This window comes from Helianthus annuus, chromosome 2 (genome assembly GCF_002127325.2).
Source record: "Helianthus annuus cultivar XRQ/B chromosome 2, HanXRQr2.0-SUNRISE, whole genome shotgun sequence".
NCBI classification, from domain to species: domain Eukaryota; kingdom Viridiplantae; phylum Streptophyta; class Magnoliopsida; order Asterales; family Asteraceae; genus Helianthus; species Helianthus annuus.
Window position 1 is genome coordinate 103,015,234 of NC_035434.2, and position 20,298 is coordinate 103,035,531.

A 20,298-nucleotide genomic window follows, 5' to 3' on the forward strand; every position below is an offset into this window, starting at 1 on the left:
GTCACATAACATGGGAAGCCCCCACCTGTATAACTTACTATTGGCCCTGTAGAGCCACCCGTTACTTACTGTTACGCATTTACTTACTGTGAACTCGCTCAACTAGTTTGTTGATCATTCTGTTACATGCCTTGCAGATCGTTAGGTACTTGGAGCTTGCACTGGAGAAGCGGGTCGTTGTGGGCAAGGATCGTGGTTTCTACGTTGAACTATTATAACATTTAAAACTATTAACTATTGTTGGTTTATTTACTATGCTTCCGCTACACTTTGAAACTATGGTTATGTTTTGAACACCTATCGTATTGAATGGATGGTTTACATTTATTTTACTTAATATTAATTACATGTTCAATATGATTGGTGGCTTGATCCTGGTCAGTCACGCTCCCAAGCGGTGATACTCCGCGGGTGGATTTTGGGGGTGTGACATAGCATACCGAGCAAACCAAGGTGAGTTCACACTCTTTACCAAGGCATGGGATTCCCGGGGATTGGGAATGGGTTGAATGATGGGATTGAACAATTTCTCGTACTTACACGGTTACTAGACTATCTACCACGGTCCTCGGGTTAAGCAGGACACTTTCGTAAAACCTACGTAAACAAGTACGTACTACTGTCTTCCGGAGTCAGGAAGGACACTTACGTAAAACCTACGTAAACTCACACATGCTACTGTCTTCCGAAGTCAGGAAGGACACTTACGTAAAACCTACGTAAACCCCACGCGTACCACTGTCCTCGGGTAAAGAAGGACACTTACGTAAAAACTACGTAAAGCTTGTACGTACTACTGTTCTCGGGTTAAGAAGAACACTTATGGTTACAAATAGTCTAGTGTATATGCAAACATGGCAAGCCCCCACTAATAGAACATACTATCGGCCTAGTAGAGCCACATGTTATGAAACAAACTTACTATTACGAACTTACTTACTGTGAACTCGCTCAACTATTTGTTGACTCTCTGTTACATGCCTTGCAGGTCGTTAGGTATACATGGAGCTTGCACAGGGAGGCGCGGTCGTTGTGGATAAGGATCGTGAATGCTTTGATTTGACCTTATGATATTACATATTTTGTTTATGTTGGGCTTTTACTCATATGCTTTCGCTAAACGTTGAATTTATACTTATGGTTTGAACACCTTTCATATGGATTGGCTTGGTTAATTTACATTTACTTTTACTATATACATTGTTCTATATGATTGGTGGCTTGATCCTGGTCAGTCACGCTCCCAAGCGGTGATACTCCGCGTGTGGATTTTGGGGGTGTGACAGATTGGTATCAGAGCCATTGGTTATAGAGAAATTGGTTTTAATATGGGGAAAACGTTTTTATTAAAACCAGAGTATAACCAGTACAGTGCTCAACGATCCACAACGATGCCTCGCTCCACGTGCAAGACTCAACATCCTAGGTAATAAGGTTTATGTTTATTGCCTGCATGCTAGAATTACATAGAACTTTGCTCGTGGTATGCTTAGATTACATTGCTTACTATTTGTTATTGCTTGAGAACACTTGTGTGCTTACTCTCTTCTGTCATCGCACTATTCGCGAACCTCTCTCACTTATGTTACATTTGCTATGAAGATCATGGCTGGACGAATTAACTTGACTCAAGCCTAGTTGACGGCTCTCATTAACGAACGAATTGCTGCGGCACTTGCAGCCATACAAGCAGGAGGTATACCGTGCAGTCGTAACTAGGATCTTTAGATCCTACACTCCTAAACCAACTCTTGTGTTTAACCTTGTCCTATTCTTATACACAACAGGTCAACACGCTCAGCCACCTGTTTACACCTTCAAAAATCTCAAGGATTGCCGACCTAGTACTTTCAGTGGTACTGAGGGAGTTGTAGGCCTCCTCCATTGGTTCGAGAGACTCGAAACTGACTTTGAGGTGTGTGATTGCCCTGAGTCTCGTAGGGTAAAGTTTGCTACTGGAACACTCGAAGGTGCTGCATTAACCTGGTGGGAAGCGCAGGTTCAAATGCTAGGGCTGGCAGCTGCTAATGCCACCCCCTGGAACGAGTTCAAGGACCTAATTAAGGAAGAGTTTTGCAGTCGGGAAGACATCCACAAACTGGAGGTAGAGTTCCTCAACTTGTAGATGACGGGGTCTGAAATTGAGGCTTACACGAAGAGATCAAATGAATTAGCCACATTTTGTCCCACTATGGTAGACCCTCCCACCAAACGCATCGAGCTGTACCTCTAGGGTTTGGTGCCAGAAATTCAGAGTCATGTGGCTGCGGCTAATCTTGGCACTATCCAGCAAGTCACTCGGCTTGCTCATCGTCTCACAGACCAGGCAGTAGAACAAAACAAACTACCGAAACGTGTTAAAGCTGCTACTACATGTGCTTCTAGTGACAACAAACGCAAGTGGGATGGAAACCTGAGCAAGGGATTAATTCCGGTTCAGCCTCTGGCGCAGCAGCAAAAGATAGATGACTACCAGAGTCCCAGTCAGCAGTTTTCTGGTAGTCGTGGGCAGAGTGGATATCGAGGAAATCATCCAAAGTGTAACAGATGCAATAGGCACCACAACGGTCAGTGCAACAAGGGTCGTTGTCAGAGGTGTCTCAAGATAGGTCATGAAGCTAAGGATTGTTGAAGCTCACGTCCTGTAACTCAAGAACAGCAACGGTCGCCTCAATCTTCACCGAATCAGCAGCAACAACAGAGTTTTAAAGGATGTTTTCAGTGTGATGCTAAAGATCACTACAAGAGACATTGTCCACAAATAAACTAGGACCAGACTCAGAACCACGACCATGGAAGCAGGGACGGCAATGGAGATAGCGTTGGGGGAAACAATGGAAACAATGACGCCGGGGCCGCATGTACGTGATTGGTCAGGGTGACGCAAGGAACGATCCTAACGTAATAATGGGTAAGTTTCTTCTCGACGATTTTTTTATGTTACTGTCTTGTTTGATTCGGGTGTGGATACCAATTATATGTCCTTGAAAGTTAGTCAAACGTTAAAACGTGCCCAACTCCCTTGAACACCAAACATGTCGTAGTTTTAGCTAATGGTAAAAGTCTAGAGGCCACTCACAGTTCAGGGTTGTAATCTTATCCTCGCTGGTCAGACGTTCTCTATCGACCTCATTCCTATAGTTCTGGGCAGCACCTATAGCCCGCGCACCGTATCGATTAGCTCCAACCGAACTGGAAGAACTGTCAAAACAACTACAAGGTAGACTCGATCAGGAACTGGCCTGCACCATGTACACCAACGGAAATACGCCAATTCTTGGGTTTGGCGGGTTATTACAGACGGTTCATCAAAGACTTCTCAAAGATTGCGCAGCCGCTTACTCTACTGACACAGAAAGGTGTTACTTATCGCTGGGGTAATACGAAGGAAACCGCTTTTCAGCACTTAAAGGATAAGCTCTGCAGCGCACCTATTCTCTCATTGCCAGAGGGCACAGATGATTTTGTGGTCTATTGTGACGCATCTATATAGGGTCTTGGTTGTGTATTGATGCAACGGGATAAAGTCATTGCTTACGCTTCGCGTCAACTTAAGGTACACGAACGGAACTACACGACGCACGATTTAGAGCTGGGAGCTGTTGTATTCGCGCTTAAGATATGGCGACACTACTTGTACGGTACCAAATGCACTATCTACACCGATCACAGGAGTCTCGAGCATATCTTCAAGCAGAAGGAATTGAACATGCGTCAACGTCGATGGGTTGAACTACTAAACGATTACGAATGTGCCATCAAGTACCATCCAAGAAAAGCTAATGTTGTGGCTGACGCCCTCAGTCGAAAAGATACTACACCTAGGCGTGTACGAGCATTGCAGCTCACAATCCAGTCTAGTCTTCCTGCACAGATACGAGATGCTCAGGTGGAAGCATTGAAACCAAAAAATGTCAAGGCTGAAGCCTTACGCGGTTCAAGGCAACGATTAGAACAAAAGGAAGACGGCGCCTACTATGTAACGGGGCGAATTTGGGTCCCACTATATGGCGGTTTACGAGCACTTATGATGGATGAAGCGCACAAGTCTCGCTACTCGATACATTCAGGTTCGGATAAGATGTACCACGATCTTAAGACTAAGTATTGGTGGCCAAGCATGAAAGCCTTCATCGCAACGTACGTCAGCAAATGTTTGACCTGTGCAAGGGTCAAAGTTGAATTTCAGAGACCATCAGGCCTACTTCAGCAACCAAAGATACCACAGTGGAAATGGGAAGAAATTTCCATGGATTTTGTTACTGGCCTGCCTAAATCCCAGCGTGGGAATGATACTATTTGGGTGATCGTAGACTGACTCACAAAGTCTGCTTATTTTTTTTTTTTTGGCTATCAAGGAAACGGATAAGTTCTCTATCTTAGCAGACGTCTACTTGAAGGAAGTTGTTTCGAGGCACGGAGTGCCAACCTCTATTATTTCGGATTGGGATGCACGATTCACTTCAGAACTATGGCAAACAATGCACAAATCTTTTGGCTCTCGATTAGACATGAGCACAGCTTATCACCCTCAGACGGATGGGCAGTCTGAGCGCACGATTCAAACTCTAGAAGACATGCTTCGGGCGTGTGTTATCGATTTTGGCAGCAGCTGGAAAAAAAACATCTCCCGCTAGTGGAGTTTTCGTATAATAACAGTTACCACACCAGCATAAAAGCCGCTCCATTCGAGGCATTGTACGGACGTAAATGCCGGTCACCTCTCTGTTGGGCAGAGGTGGGGGATAGTCAAATCACAGGTCCAGAACTTGTAGTTGATGCTACTGAACGAATTGCACCGATGCGACAACGCATGGCGGCAGCTCGCGACCGTCAGAAAAGTTACGCTGATAAGCGCAGGAAACCGCTCGAGTTCCAAGTTGGGGATCGAGTGCTACTCAAAGTCTCACCCTGGAAGGGTGTGGTTCGTTTTGGTAAACGAGGTAAACTCAATCCGCGGTATGTTGGACCGTTCGAAATCATCGAGAAAATAGGCAAGGTGGCCTACAAACTGAACCTACCAGCTGAACTCGGTGCAGTTCACAATGTTTTCCACGTGTCGAATCTGAAGAAGTGTCTGTCAGATGAGACCCTCATAGTTCCTTTGAAGGAACTCACTATCGACGAGCGGTTGCAGTTCGTCGAGGAACTAATTGAAATCACGGACCGAGATGTTAAGGTCCTCAAGAACACTAGAATACCTCTTGTACGAGTTCGTTGGAACTCCCGTCGTGGCCCAGAGTTCACCTGGGAACGAGAAGACCAAATGAAACTCAAGTATCCCTAGTTATTCGAAAACCGTGCAACCACTACTGAGGCTGAAGCTACTGCAGAATTTCGGGACGAAATTCCAAATCAACGGGGGGATGATGTGACACCCCCGGAAAACCAGTAAACGATACAACTTACCTAGCTTCCTTAGTAACCGCATGCTAAATTTCGGGACGAAGTTTCTTTCAAGTTGGGGATAATGTGACAACTCGAGTTTTCGAGATTCCACGTTCGCATTTATTGCACGTTCACTGTCTGTTTAGTTGCTTACTTACACAATTGGTTTGCTTTGTAACTGTATACGTTGTGATTTGATAAAGTGTATTGTGATTATTGCATGATTATATGTTATCTTTCGAATGATTTGGCAAATACATGAACTTGGTGATGAAACTGTAAATTATATTGTGATGGGTGTGCTTTATGTAAAAGATGATACTTAGGGGTGAGTAGAGTAGTTAGTGAAATGATTAGTAACTCTTAACCCTAACCTCCCTCAAAAATCATTACACAAATCATCATACGTACTTCAAGATTTCTCTACAACCCTCTCCTTCAATAATGATTTGGCAAATACATGAACTTGGTGATGAAACTGTAATTTATATTGTGATGGGTGTGCTTTATGTAAAACATGATACTTAGGGGTGAGTAGAGTAGTTAGTGAAATGATTAGTAACTCTTAACCCTAACCTCCCTCACAAATCATTACACAAATCATCATACGTACTTCAAGATTTCTCTACAACCCTCTCCTTCAATAATCTTCTTCCTCATTGGCACAAGTTCTCTTGCATCAACCTTGATCTTCCTATCCATCTAGAATCAATCTAAGGTAAACGTTTAATGATTTCTTGTTGTTAATCTTTGATTATATGATTCATGCAAAACCCTAGTTATACATATAATAGTTCTGTGTTTATTGATTGATTCTGATTATGGTGAAATGGATATGATTAGTGTGTAATCACTTGCCTGACACTAAGATGCCTGTTATGATAGAGATGTTTGATTGATGATTAGATTACTGCAATGCAAATGTATGAAATTAGGGTTTCTTGATCGTAAGTGTAACTGTTCCATTGATTCTGTGAATTGGTTTTGGAAATCACGTATGTTGTAACTCGGAGTTAAGCGTCTGAGTTTTGTTATACTTGTGTGCTCCGAGTGTTGATTAAACACCACAAGGTCCGAACTTTATGTAATTGAATGGTCCGAACTTTATGTATAAATAATGATGTCCGAACTTTATACCTGATCAAGGTCCGAATTATGTATGTAACATTAGGTCCGAGTTTTGTGAATGCACCTAAGGTCCGAATTATGTATGTAACTTATGGTCCGAGTTTCATTTATGAGTTTTTGCTTGGATGAATAAAGAGTCGGACTTTTGAAAGAACAAAGGGTCAGACTTTTATAATGTTATATATTGTCCGACTTTGTAAAAGGGGGGGGGACTAGATCCAAATTTTTATGATATGAAGGTCCAAATTATTGAGATATGAAGGTCCGACCTTTGGGAAGTCTATATGGTCCGAATTTGTCAAAGTAACATATATATAGTCCGAATTTCTTCACAAGGGTGGTTGGTCCGAATTTCTTGTAAAGGGAATGGTTAGTCCGAGTTTTTTAAAGGGAATGGTTGTCTGAGTTTTTTTTTATGTGTATATTAGGTGAGATGTCTTGAAAGTGCAGCTCAAACTAAATAAAGATCACCTCATCTTTGTCGTCTAGTTTTTCATGTGGGCATGGGAAGTTGTCTCAGGATATGTGATGGGTTATATGTGTGTAATTAATTAATGTTTTGCATGATTAGTTAAGTTTGATAAGGATGACTGCTAGTGCTCTCGTGAAAAGGGATTAGGCTCCCATTATAAAGTGATAACCGATTACTTGCCTTTGACTTGGTCCGAGTAAATGAGATTGATGCATGATGATATGCATACGTATGGTTGCAACGTGTGGCTCATGGTATAAAAATCATGTACTATTAATGAGTGTAACTTTATTGTGATATGTGATACTCAGTGGTTGAAATCATGACCTAGAATCCTAGTAGGTATCATGTGCAAAGTGATGATGGGAATTTGATAATTGCTAATAGTAATAGACTGATGACATGATAGGGTAGCATAGGGTAGCATGTGTACACAATTCTTGATGAAGAATATTATGATTCACTAATACAATATGATTGTTAATAGTGTGGGATGTTTTGTGTAATCCGAATTGGATGTTTCTGATTGATAGTTATGTGATAACTCGCTGTGATGATTGAATCACTAGATTCACGTTTATGACTTGAGTGTTATGTCAACTGCATGAAGGATAGTACCTGGTTATGTTAATAAGATCGTGATATTTACTGTTCACATAGCACAACTTGGTTCCTTGAAAGGCACACTTAACTGTTTAAGCATTGATATGAGTCGTGCATGGGAATTACACTTTACACTCTATGACTTTTTATGATACGGAGACATTGTGAACAAAACTGATTTCGTATGTATGAACACAATAGGACTTGACTGATTTCTTGTGAGCACATAGCATAGCATACCGAGCAAACCAAGGTGAGTTCACACTCTTTACCAAGGAATGGGATTCCCGGGGATTGGGAATGGGTTGAATGATGGGATTGAACAATTTCTCGTACTTACAGGGTTACTAGACTATCTACCATGGTCCTCGGGTTAAGCAGGACACATATGTAAAACCTACGTAAACAAGTACATACTACTGTCTTCCAGAGTCAGGAAGGACACTTACGTAAAACCTACGTAAACTCACACATGCTACTGTCTTCCGGAGTCAGGAAGGACACTTACGTAAAACCTACGTAAACCCCACGCGTACCACTGTCCTCGGGAAAAGAAGGACACTTACGTAAAACCTACGTAAAGCTTGTACGTACTACTGTTCTCGGGTTAAGAAGAACATTTATGGTTACAAATAGTCTAGTGTATATGCAAACATGGGAAGCCCCCACTAATAGAACATACTATCGGCCTAGTAGAGCCACATGTTACGAAACAAACTTACTATTACGAACTTACTTACTGTGAACTCGCTCAACTAGTTGTTGACTCTCTGTTACATGCCTTGCAGGTCGTTAGGTATACATGGAGCTTGCACAGGGAGGCGCGGTCGTTGTGGACAAGGATCGTGAATGCTTTGATTTGACCTTATGACATTACATACTTTGTTTATGTTGGGCTTTTACTCATATGCTTCCGCTAAACGTTGAATTTATACTTATGGTTTGAACACCTTTCATATGGATTGGCTTGGTTAATTTACATTTACTTTTACTATATACATTGTTCTATATGATTGGTGCCTTGATCCTGGTCAGTCACGCTCCCAAGCGGTGATACTCAACGTGTGGATTTTGGGGGTGTGACACAGGCCAGTAACAAAATCCAAGGAAATTTCCTCCCATTTCCATTGTGGTATCTTTGGTTGTTGGAGTAGGCCTGATGGTTTCTAGTATTCCGTCTTGACCCTCGCACAGGTCAAACACTTGCCGACATAAGTTCCTATGTGGGCCTTCATGCTAGGCCACCAGTACGTAGTTCTAAGATCGTGGTACATTTTATCCGAACCTGGATGTACCGAGTAGCGGGACTTATGAGCTTCATCCATTACCAGCTCGCGTAAGTTGCCATAATGTGGAACCCAAATGCGTCCTGTTACATAGTAGGCGCCGTCTTCCCTTTGTTCTAATCGTTGCCTTGAGCCGCGTAGGGCTTCAGCCCTGACGTTTTATGGTTTCAATGCTTCTACCTGAGCATCTGGTATCTGTGCAGGAAGACTAGACTGAATAGTGAGCTGCAAGGCTCGTACACGCCTAGGTGTAGTATCTTTTCGACTAAGGGCATCAGCCACAACATTGGCTTTGCCTGGATGGTACTTGATGGCACATTCATAATCGTTCAGTAGTTCAACCCATCGACGTTGCCGCATGTTCAATTCCTTCTGCTTGAAAATATGCTCAAGACTCCTGTGATCGGTGTTGATAGTGCACTTGGTACCGTACAGGTAGTGTCGCCATATCTTAAGCGCGAAAACAACAGCTCCAAGTTCTAAATTGTGTGTTGTATAGTTCTGTTCGTGAACTTTAAGTTGGCGCGAAGCGTAGGCAATGACTTTATCCCGTTGCATCAATACACAACCAAGCCCCTGTTTCGATGCGTCACAATAGACCACAAAATCGTTTGTGCCCTTTGGCAATGAGAGGATAGGTGCACTGCAAAGTCTATCCTTTAAGTGCTGAAAAGCGGTCTCCTGAGTATTACCCCAACGATAAGTAACACCTTTCTGTGTCAGTAGAGTAAGCGGCTGTGCAATCTTTGAGAAGTCTTTAATGAATCGTCTGTAGTAACCCACTAAATCCAAGAATTGGCGTATTTCTGTTGGCTTATGCGGTGCAGGCCAGTTCCTGATCGAGTCTACCTTGGTTGGATCAACATGAATCCCATCCTTGTTAACCACATGGCCCAAAAAGTGAACTTAATGAAGCCAGAAGTCGCATTTTGAAAACTTGGCGTACAGTTGTTCCTTTCGAAGAAGTTCCAAGATAAGTCGTAAATGCTGCTCGTGTTCCTCCTGACTCTTGGAGTAGATCAGGATGTCGTCGATGAAAACAATCACAAACTTGTCTAAATAGGGCTTGCACACCTTGTTCATAAGATCCATGAAAACTACAGGCGCGTTTGTTAGCCCGAATGGCATGACTAGAAACTCGTAGTGGCCGTAGCGAGTTCTGAATGCTGTCTTAGAGACGTCCTCATCCCGGACTCTCAGCTGATGGTAACCTGACCTCAGGTCAATCTTGGAGTAGTAGCTCGACCCTTGCAGTTGGTCGAACAAGTCGTCAATACGTGGCCGAGGATAGCGGTTCTTCACTGTCACCTTGTTTAGTTCGCGGTAATCTATGCACATCCTGAAAGTTCCATCTTTCTTCTTCACAAATAGTACTGGAGCTCCCCAGGGCGAAGAGCTAGGACGAATAAAACCCTTATCCAAGAGTTCTTGCAATTGCTTAGACAGTTCTTCCAGTTCGGTTGGAGCTAATCGATACGGTGCGCGAGCTATAGGTGCTGCTCCAGGAGCTAATTCGATTTGAAATTTGACCTGGCGATGAGGCGGTAGACCAGGTAAGTCTTCAGGAAATACTTGAGGAAAGTCGCGTTCAACAGGGATATCCTCTAATCTCTTCTCTTTCGTTGACGCATCTGTAACAAGTGCCAGAATGGTAGTGTGACCCTTTCGTAAACATTTCTGAGCCTTCAAAAAGGAGATGATGCCAACCACGGCACCACTCTTGTCGCCTTGAACTTCGAGGGGTTCTTTACCCGAACGGGGAATACGAACGATCTTCTCCTTGCATAAGATCTCTGCTTGCTGCTGGGATAACCAATCCATCCCAATAACGATGTCGAAACTACCCAGAACTATAGGAATGAGGTCGATGGAGAAAGTCTGTCCGGCTAAGACAATGTTACAACCCTTGACTACGTGTGTGGCCTCTAAACTTTTACCATTGGCTATCTCTACGACATGTTTGGTGTTTAAGGTTGTTGGTGTACGTTTTAACATTTGACTAACTTTTAGAGATACATAACTGGTATCCGCACCCAAATCAAACAATACAGAAACATAAAAGTCGTCGAGAAGAAACTTACCCATAACCACATTAGGATCATTCCTTGCATCACCCTGCCCCAGCACGAACACGCGACCCCTAGCATCATTGCCATTATTGTTTCCCCTGTTGTTATTGTTGCCATTGCCCTGATTGTTGTTATTGTTGTTGTTCTGGTTCTGGTTTAACTGGGGGCAATCACGTTTGAAGTGGCCTTCAGCACCACATTGATAGCATCCTCTGTTGCCTCGCTGCTATTGCTGCTGCTGGTTTCGTGGAGCAGGTGGTTGTTGTTGCTGATTCTGGTTCGCAGGTCATGAGCTTCTGCAATCTTTAGCCTCATGACCCATCTTGAGGCACCGCTGACAACGACCATTGTTGCACTGGCCGTTGTGGTGCTTGTTGCAAGTATTGCACCTTGGGAGATTTCCTCGATATCCACCCTGTCTTTGATTGCCCGAAGATTGCTGACCAGGGCTCTGGTAGTTATCTGTCTTGCGCTGCTGAACCTGAGACTGAGTTGTGGCTGAACCTTTGCTGGAATCTCCATCCCATTTCTGTTTGTTATCACTGAGAGTAGCAGAAGTAGTAGCACCGGTAGCACTGATACGTTTAGGCAGCCTGTTCTGTTCCACTGCCTGATCTGTGAGGCGATGAGCAAGACGCTGGATATCCTGGATGTTAGCAAGGTTGGCCGATCTCACGTGGCTTTGAATTTCTGGTGCCAACCCTTTGAGATACAACTCAATACGTCTGATAGGAGGGTCCACCATAGTTGGACACCGAACGGCCAGCTCATTTGACCTTTTAGTATAAGCTTCGATCTCCGACCCTGTCATTTTCAAATGAAAGAACTCCACTTCTAACTTGTGGATGTCGTCACGTGTGCAGTATTCCCGTTTAATCAACTCCTTGAAATCGTTCCAAGGAGTAGCGTTAGCAGCTGCCAATCCTAAAAGTTGGACATGCGCATTCCACCAAGTCAGCGCGATTCCTTCCTATGTGCCAGTGGCATACTTCACCCTGCGAGCCTCAGGGCATTCACACATTTCAAACACAGACTTGAGCTTTCCAAACCAATGGAGGAGTCCCACTGCTCCCTCCGTGCCACTGAATGTGCTAGGACGACAGTCCATGAAATTCTAGAACGTGCAAACAGGTCGCTGAGCGTGCTGACCTGTTGTGTATATAAGGACAGGACAAGGTTAAACACAAGAGTTGGTTTAGGAATGTAGGATCTAAAGATCCTAGTGTGAGTTACGACTGCAGGGTATATCTCCTGCTTGTGCGGCTGCAAGTGCCGCATCAACTTGTTCGTTGATGAGAGCCGTCAACTGGGCTTGTGTCAAGTTAATGCGTCCAACCATGATCTTCATAGCAAAGGTAACATACATGAGAGAGTGTTCGCAAATAGTGCGATGCCAGAAGAGAGTAAGCACACAAGTGTTCTCAAGCAATAACAAATAGTAGGCAATGTAATCTAAGCATACCACGAGCAAAGTTCTATGTAATTCTAGCAAGTAGGTAAAGTAACATGAATAGTAGTACCTATGATGTTGAGCCTTGCACGTGGAGTGAAGCGTCGTTGTGGATCGTTGAGCACTGTACTAGTTATAGTCTAGTTTTAATAAAAACGTTTTCCCCATATTAAAACCAAGTTCTCTATAACCAATGGCTCTGATACCAATCCGTCACACCCCCAAAAAATCCACACGCGGAGTACCACCGCTTGGAGGCGTGACTGACCAGGATCAAGCCACCAATCATATTGAACATGTAACTATTAAGTAAAAGTAAATGTTATTCAACCCAACCAATATGAAAGGTGTTTAAAACATAATCGCAATATCACTGTTTAGCGGAAGCATAAAAATAAACCCAACATAAGTATGAATATGAAATGTTCATAATATTTAATCAACGCATTCACGATCCTTGTCCACAACACCCGCGCCTCCCAGTGCAAGCTCCATGTCTACCTAACGACCTGCAAGGCATGTAACAGAGAGTCAACAACTAGTTGAGCAAGTTCACAGTGGATTGTTTAGTAATAGTATTCATTTCGTAAAAACGTTTGTTTGTTTAGAAATCCATGTATCGTATATAATTACATCGCGGCCCTCCAGGCATGTTTGCGAAGATTAGTGGGGTTTTCCCTTGTATTGTAGACTAGTTTTATTTGTATCGCGGCCCTCCAGGCATGTGTGCGAAGTTTAGTATCAGTATCGCGGCCATTCCAGGCATGTGTGCGAAGATCAGTTTCAGTATCGCGGCCATTACAGGCATGTGTGCGAAGAGTAGTGGGGGCTTCCCCATGTATCACTAGTCTAGCAGTATCTATAAGTGACCTTTCCCAACCGAGGTCAGTATTTCATAATTCCCGACCACAACACAAATACAGATAATCATCTAATCCCATTCCCTACCCCGGGAATCCCATGCCTTGGTAAGAGTGTGAACTCACCTTGATTTGCTCGGTTTGTTATTGCTTCTAGTGTTAATTAATGATTAGGTCCGTTACACATGACCTAGGGTACATTGCACATAAACTCGATGTAAGTGTTTACGTTCAATTAGTGTTTACAATTCCTTGATGTCCAAACAACTGTGATTCGTGTGATAATTGTGTACAGAATGACATGACATAGATTGTTATACATACAGTATCATCCAGTAACATACAGTAACATACAGTTATATACAGTAATATACAGTAACATACAGTAGCATGCAAAGTGTTCCTCATACAGGGTTTGAACTTAGCATTATAAGTAAACTCGGACCTTACATCAATCAGAAATTCGGACCAGACATCACCACAAAACTCGGACAAGGCATATCAATGAAACTCAGACCTTAATGGCATCAACAAAAGTCGGATCATGCTTACCCTTCACAAGTTCGGACCAAGCACCCCCCCACAAACTCGGACCAAACTCCACCCCTTAAAAATCGGACCGTACACACTTATAAAATTCGGACCATGTTTCAAGCATTCAAAACTCAGACTAGACAACCAACTAAAAATTCGGACCATTCATGCTCATAAAACTCGGACCCCATGTATTTATACAAAACTCGGACCCCCTTAGCACTTACAAAGTTCGGACATACAAGCATTACAAAGTTCGGACCTATACTAACATTACAAAGTTCGGATCAATACTAGCATTACAAAGTTCGGATCGAACACCACCTTTTAAAATTCAGACCAAGCAATCCACTAATGCTCGGACTTTGTGACTTCACAAAACCCTGACACTTAGCTCCGAGGTATCAACATGCATGATTTCCAAGACCAATATACAGTTTTCAATGGAACAGTTACGTTTACGATCAAAAACCCTAATTTTCATACATTGGCAATGCTGTAACCTAATAAACAATCACACAATTCTAACATATCAGGCATCTTAACATCAGGCAAGTGATTAAACAACTGTTCATAAACTATTTCACAACAATCAGAAGGATCAATAAACACAGAACCATTGTTTGGAGAGCTAGGGTTTGCATGAATCAATAACCAATGATTAACAACAAATAACCAATAAACGTTTACCTTAGATTGATTCTAGATGGATTGAAAGATCAAGATTGATGCAAGAGAACTGGTGTAGCCAAGAATGATGAGAGAAATGGTTGTAGAGAGAATGATTTGAAGTGTCGTATGATTGAAATTGGTGAGAATGATTAGGGTTAAGGGGTTTTGTTTTATTTTCACTATTACCACTAAACACCCCTAAGTATCATCCTTTACACAAAACACACACACCACATATAATTTACAGTTTCATCACCAAGTTCATGTATTTGTCAAATCATTCGTAGAATAACACATAACCATGCAACAATCACAATACACTTTATCAAATCACAACGTATACAGTTACAACGCAAACAAATTGTGTAAGTAAGCAACTAAACAAACAGTGAACGTGCAATAAATGCGGAAGTGGAATCTCGGAAACTCGAGTTGTCACAATGAGCAGCATGATCATCCTCCAACAGTGGAGCAACAACAGGATGATCATCAACAGGAAAATCATCAACGATAGGAGCAACAGCAGGTGCATCGGCATGATCAGGGTCATGCTCAAATGCGGGGTCAGGAGCAACAACTGGCTCAAGGCCCACAGCAGGCTCCGGATCAACAAACTCCATGTCAAAGTCAGTGGGATCAGCAAACACAGGATCGACATGGGCTACGGGATCCTCCATGGGCTGATCTAAATGAATAAACTCAATGTCATGATCGGGATCAAAGCCAGGTGGGAAAACAGGATCCGAATCATAATCAACATCATGATCGAACTTACAGCTAGGGGCAGGGGCAGGTGCAGCGGACGATGTCATATCAGGGTCTGTGTCATGCGAATGGTGCTGCACTCCCTGCGCGTGTGAAGGTGCAGATGCCACAAACTCAAAGGAGGCTGGGACAGGTGAATGGACGGGTGCCTCCTCAGCAGGAGCATCAACAAGAAGTAGGAGATCACTAGCAGCAATATGGGCCTCGCCCTCAAAGTCATCCTCGAGTGGGTCCTCATCAAACAAGTTGACGTCGTCGTCAGCGACTACGTCGAGGGGCATCTCAACAATGGGATAAGCTGCAAGAGGTACAGGAGCAGGGATCACCGCGAGCGGCAAATCCCCAACAAGATGTCCATCAGCAGGCTCTGCTATGACATCGGGCAGCGCAAAGGGCTGGAAGTCGTCATCGTCCGTGCTGGTAGTATCTGAAGTATACACCTCGTGCTCTCATGAAACTATGTCGTCTGCTACTATAGGCATGGGGTCTGTAGTGTCCGACTCTCCAGCACCAGATGAAGGCATGTCGTCTGTAACACATATGCACAAATAATCAATCACATAGTCAAATAAACATGTTAGTCACCAATAAGTAATCAAGTAATCCTACTAGTCCCACTAGACTACCTCCCAGCCTCTCCGACTGAATCTCCTAGTCTCTCCGACTAATTCCCTCAGTCTCCCCGGCTGAATCTCCTAGTCTCCCAGACTATTTCCCTCAGTCTCCCCGACTGAATCTCCTAGTCTCCCCGACTAATTCCCTCAGTTTCCCCGACTGAATCTCCTAGTCTCCCCGACTAATTCCCTCAGTCTCCCCGACTGAATTCCTCAGTCTCCCCGACTGAATCCCTCAATCTCCCCGACTGAATCATAAATTTTAAGAAGGAAAAGTGCTCAACTTTTGTTTGTAAAAACGTCTTGTGACCTGGATCTGGACGTAAGGGGTATGCAATGTAAAAATGTTTTCGTGAGAGCCCTAGTGATCATAGTCTAGACTCGAGAAGGAATCCTAGTTCGCTATGATCAAAGCTCTGATACCAAGCTGTCACACCCTGGCTTTGCGGAAGCGTGGGTTAATTTGGTGTGACTTCTTAATACCATAGCTTAATCACAACAAAGCTATATGAAAGTAAAACCATGCAGATCATCCATTGATTCATGTTTTAATTTAAAAGTACCACAACATAGTTTTAAAATGTCAACACATGCAACGAAATTACAACATAACAAAATAAAAACATTGTTCAGAAGACATAACCACAAACATAAAACAGACACAGTTTAAGAACTGTGACTCGTCCACGTAAAAGCCACAACCCCTAAACTTCGATGATCCCATAACTCTTACGCAGCGTGAAAACGTAGCATACCGTGCCAGATCCTTAATTCCCTGAAATACATCTAAGTTGGAAAAATCAACAAAAATGTTGAGCGAGTTCATGTGTAGTGAGTATGTAAAACCTTTGTAAGTATAAAAATTCCTGGTATGTAGCAAATAAGGAAATAAAGAGATCACCAATGGTTTGCAAGGCCATTGATATGTGTGAAGTGTAGTACGAAGACTCAAACCTAGCAGATTTTTGCGTCAGGCTCAAAGTCACCCCGAGGTCTGTTCTGTTGGGCCTGGGGCTGGGCTCGCTACTGACCCTCGGTCCTACACTGAGGATTAGTGGCCTTAAGTTCCCGCCTACTCACTCACATGATCTAAGTAGTAACCCTCCTTACGCTAACCATACCATGTAAAAAGTATTCATAATCATAGTAATATGTATTTCACCCCCGAAGTATAAAAACTGAAAACAGTTAAGAGAAAAGGGGACATGAACTCACTGAAGTGCGTCTCGAAATAGTATATCCCAGTCAACCTGCTGCGTAACGACCTACACGTACTAACTTCTATGTGACACCTGTGTCACTTCAACCATCAAACAAATGCCAAACCAATGAAATATTGTATTTCATACTTTGGACTTGTATAAATATGTGTATCGTTCGCACATATCAACTCTTGTTCGATTTCAAGCTCTACATCGCTTTCTAGGGAATTATACGCAAACTGGTGCGTAAACGTACTCAGTTTAATGCGACAAATACTCCGGAACATCAACATATACTCAACATACCTCAAATACCCTTTACATAACTTAGAAATAAGTTTTGAAGGCTTTGGTATGGCAAAAACAAGTTAATTCGCTTACAGGGACTAAACTTGACAAACTGCCAAAGTATGCCAATTTGAACTGTAACAAACATTCCGGAACATGACCATAAGTTAAACATACCATAAATATCCTTTACATAGCTTAGAAATAGGCTTTGAGGTGTTCGGTGTGCTAAAATAAACTTTTGGGTCATTCAGGGACTAAAAGTGTCAAAAAGTGCATAAGTTTGCACTTTCGCGCATAACTTACGTTCTGAATACATCCGGACGTCCAAAAATTTATGTAAGCATCCTTATATTATGCCTTAATGTTTGGCATGAGAAAAATCCATTCGTCGCGTAATTTGGATCATTTTTCGTGCTTATGCGCATTCCGTCGTAATTAACCGAACATCGCGATCGTACGGTCAAACGAACCAACATCCGACATATTTTTGAGCATGTTTCATGTCCACAATGTTTAGGCATCATTTTAGGGCCTTAAAGTTGGCTTTACGGGCCTTAGAAGTGTCGGAAATGGCTTAAATACGCAACAGGGACCAAAACTGCCATTTTTGAAAGTATGTGCAGATCAGACAGGCCCAGGCGGCCCGCCTGAGTTTTCTCAGATCCTGATGCGGGCCGCCTGGCCCCTTCAGTAACAAAATTTTTGTCTTTCTTGCAAATCTGGCCTTTCAAACACACCAAAGGGCAATGCCCTTTCACCATTTCAGGAGCTACGGGTCATTTTGAGCCACCACAACTTTGTGACAAGTGTACGCTTAAGATCGTGGCACGATATTCACGAAACGATCCTAACGGCTCTACTTTTCCTATAAATACCCCCCCCCCTTTGTTGTAAAACCCACAAAAATCTGATCAAAATACTCTAAGTTGATGCCATTGCTTCATACCTGAGCTCTTTGATCTAGATTAGCATTCGGGGACCCTCCGTAAGTATATTAATATAGCTACCTATTAGGTGCCGTTTGATATCCCGTGATCTCTAGCACTGTGTGATTATTACACAAGGAATTCAAAGCAATCTCAGGTGAGTACATAGAACCCCATCTTTTACGGTTTTCCAAACTGTTTTGGGGTGAAACACATGTGCCTATCTGTTACTTTCATGCTTTCCATGTTTTCACGTCATATGCTTGCTATGTTCGCTAGTACATTATAGTACATGATTTCATTACATTTCATGTTATGTATGCCTATTGTGTGCGTACTTAGTACATTGTTTTACATTACATTTCATGCTATGTATGCCCATTGTGTGCGTACTTAGTACATTGCTTTACATTACATTTCATGCTATGTATGCCCATTGTGTGCATACTTAGCACATTGTTTTACATTACATTTCATGCTATGTATGCCCATTGAGTGCGTACTTAGTACATTGTTTCACATCACATTTCGTGCTATGTATGCCCATTGTGTGCGTACTTAGTACATTGGTTTACATCACATTTCATGCTATGTATGCCCATTGTGTGCGTACTTAGTACATTGGTTCACATTACAGTTCATGCTATTTATGCCCATTGTGTGCATACTTAGTACAATTGCTTACATCACATGCCTTCATTTTGTTATGACATTTGGTTTGTTTAACATGGAACAATACATTCATTAACATTAGCTACGCCGTTCGTTAGTAGGTAGTGGTACCATAGGAATTGACAACTCCCGTTCCTGAAATCCTGGGTTTGTTTGGATTGGAAGGAATGACCGAATTCGATATACATAACTTAGATAAACCATTAATTTGTTTAAGGGTTTATCGCCAAAGTCTCAAGGCTTGGATGTATGCATATTTCACAATACCGCACAAATGTTTATATCAGTAGAGCATGCATTATTCCACGAAACATAACGTTGATTTAAACCATGTTTTACTTCAACACCTTGTTTTGTGCATTTTACATATGGTTGAGTTGATACATCTCGCTTACCATACAAGATATATTTTGGGTACACATTACATTATCTACATTAAACATAAACATTTCGACGTTGATATACATACTTGGTGGTTTACATTGAACATAGACATTTCGATATGGTTTACGCAATAACACTTGACAATTGATTTATACATGAAAAATTTACATGGTGGTTGGTTTGGGAAAATGGTTGGAGTAACGTGGCGTATGTAATATGATACAAACATGGTGGATACGCCGCTGGTACTTCCTATATATAAATGCTTGTATGGTATTACATATCGTAATGTTATTTGAATCATTTCAATTTGAAACATATGACATTTTATACAAATAACACACTTTTCACGAGACATTGTTTTACAAACGACTTATCTTATACAAACACATTTTACATGGTTATCCGTTTAGCCATACAGTGTTCTCTTATTTATACATATCATCTGATCTTATCGTTCTTCAAATGATTTACAAGACAAAGCAAATTACAGGGTTCATGACTAAACATTTTCTCAAACATAAGTCATGAATTCCGTTTTCACAAAACCAATGTATCTCACAGGCATTTTATGCTGACGTACCTATTTTCACATGTGTTTTCAGGAAATGATGCATAGGACTTATCAAGATACTTAGGCGGACCTGTGCCTTAGTGACTTAAAACGAGACAAGAACTAGTTAATTTATGTTATGTACTCTTTGGTTCTTGTTTAAACAATGTATACTTTCATATTTGATTAATAAAACGAAACTTCATTTGCCATGGATTTAAAACAAATGATTCCGTTACAACACTCCCCGACGTTTCCGCCACGTTTTGTATGTTCTACGTGGTCGGGGTGTGACAGAAAAGTTGGTATCAGAGCCAATGGTTATAGGGAATTAGGTTATTAGTAATGCTTTGACTTAGTCTATAACCTTCCTAGGACCCTAACGCGAGTTCACTTGCGTTTAGTCATAAAACAATACCGTCACCTATC